The 2,263-nt window shown below is 44.7% G+C and overlaps 1 pseudogene; it reads right to left on the bottom strand.

Annotated features, from left to right (window-relative positions):
- Window positions 1–702: 702 nt before the first annotated feature.
- LOC149452082 (U2 spliceosomal RNA) lies at window positions 703–818 on the bottom strand (annotated as a pseudogene).
- Between the last annotated feature and the right edge of the window lie 1,445 nt (window positions 819–2,263).

Genomic DNA, 2,263 nt, shown 5'->3' with positions numbered 1-2,263 from the left:
ACCCTGATCCCCCGGGGCACGAAGCTCCGGACGGGGACAAGGTTCCCAATTGGTCCTCCTGGCCAAAAGGCCTGGTGGACCACCGTTCCTTGTGTCCAGCCGAAGCCAGACACACAGTACTTGGTCAGGGGGCTCTCCCGAAGAAAAGCCCCCTAGGGATCAGGGGAGGAAGGAACCAAAAGGCCACACATCCTCCCCCTAGACTTCAGGGTAGGCCCGAGGACCCACACCCTCCATCCGTGAAAACACACGCATAAGTAACAGAAAAAGTGACAAACGTGGGAGGTGAAATAAATTAAATAAATAGAAAATAAAAAAGTGGTACCGTGCCAAATTGTGCACAGACCAGGCCCTGAGGCCCGTAGCAAAAATTGCCCTGGTCCTAGCCAAAAGGCCTGGTCCTTAGGGCGCTGTGCAAAAAGAATGTAAAAACAGTGACCATGTGCCATGTTCACACAGTGGGGTCCCACACCCAGGTGTTACTAGTGGCACCCCTGAGAGCGTCTACTCAGGGGGCACCGAGTTTGCGGACTTTCTGCCTCCTCAGCCCCTGGCCAGACCAAGGTAGATCCGTCCAAATCAGGAGGTATTGGGTCTTTCCAGCTTTCCCAGAGGAATTACTCCCAAGGCCCCAGAACGAATTATGGCGCTCCCTGGTTTCTGTCCCTCCGGTACTAGCCTTCCGGACCCCCATCATACCAGTGAGGGTACTATACAACAGCCATCCCCGCAAAGCTAGAATGGCCGGGAGCACCCCCACTGGACACTGATAAGAACAGATACTACACTTGATCTTAGCCAAAAGGCCGAGAAGACCAAACTCCACTATGGTGAAGATCAAAGAGCTGTCAAAGGACACCAGAAACAAAATTGTAGACCTGCACCAGGCTGGGAAGACTGAATCTGCAATAGGCAAGCAGCTTGGTGTGAACAAATCAACTGTGGGAGCAATAATTAGAAAATGGAAGACATAGAAGACCACTGATATAGTGGTCTGGGGCTCCACGCAAGATCTCACCCCGTGGGGTCAAAATGATCACAAGAATCACAATTGGTGGCTGACTAAATATTTTTTTGCCCCACTGTATATGTGTGGAATTACCAGTGGAATGACGTCACTCCAAATAAGCCCTGATCTACGCCTTTCAACAGCCATAATCATTGCACAGGACACTTTATATACATTTATGACCATTAATTTGGCACACTATTTTGATGAACTTTTTATATAGACCATTGCGCCATAATTATTGGCTTGCACTGGACAATGTTATATGATAACATGTTTGGATATGATTTGACACATTGCAATTTTGTCTAAGAATTTTTGATGAGTATTTACGATTTTATTGATATATGTTTATGAATTGATGCAATTTGCACATAGAGGAGGTTTTATGTAGAGTAATAGTGCGGTCACGAATCTGAAATTTTTACGGCAGCTTTACGGCATGCTTTGTGACGGCAGCTGTACATTAGACGTAGATCACAGTTTTTATTTATAATTCTTTTTTCTATTTTTAGTTTTTTTTTTTAAATGGCACTGACTTAATTCTAGATTTAGTAAGTTAATTGAGCTCAGTAACCCACTGAGCCATTGTGGGACCACATTGGAAACCCATTTCAGTACTACCATTCTACGGGTTGTGAACAAAGATTATTTCACTGCTAAGGTGATATGCAAGTCAAGTTCGATAGACTCAAAGCAAGTAGACAAGTAAGTGGAGAGTTGCTTATACAGTCAGGTCCATAAATATTGGGACATCGACACAATTCTAAAATTTTTGGCTCTATACACCACCACAATGGATTTGAAATGAAATGAACAAGATGTGCTTTAACTGCAGACTGTCAGCTTTAATTTGAGGGTATTTACATCCAAATCAGGTGAACGGTGTAGGAATTACAACAGTTTGCATATGTGCCTCCCACTTGTTAAGGGACCAAAAGTAATGGGACAGAATAATAATCATAAATCAAACTTTCACTTTTTAATACTTGGTTGCAAATCCTTTGCAGTCAATTACAGCCTGAAGTCTGGAACGCATAGACATCACCAGACACTGGGTTTCATCCCTGGTGATGCTCTGTCAGGCCTCTACTGCAACTGTCTTCAGTTCCTGCTTGTTCTTGGGGCATTTTCCCTTCAGTTTTGTCTTCAGCAAGTGAAATGCATGCTCAGTCGGATTCAGGTCAGGTGATTGACTTGGCCATTGCATAACATTCCACTTCTTTCCCTTGGGCATGCAGCCCAAGGCGGCTA

This window comes from Staurois parvus, unplaced genomic scaffold (assembly GCF_062004578.1).
Source record: "Staurois parvus isolate SC_StPar_1 unplaced genomic scaffold, SC_StPar_1.0 ptg000498l, whole genome shotgun sequence".
NCBI lineage: Eukaryota > Metazoa > Chordata > Amphibia > Anura > Ranidae > Staurois > Staurois parvus.
The sequence above is the reverse complement of the archived record's forward strand: the minus strand, read 5'-3'. Positions and strand labels throughout refer to the sequence as shown.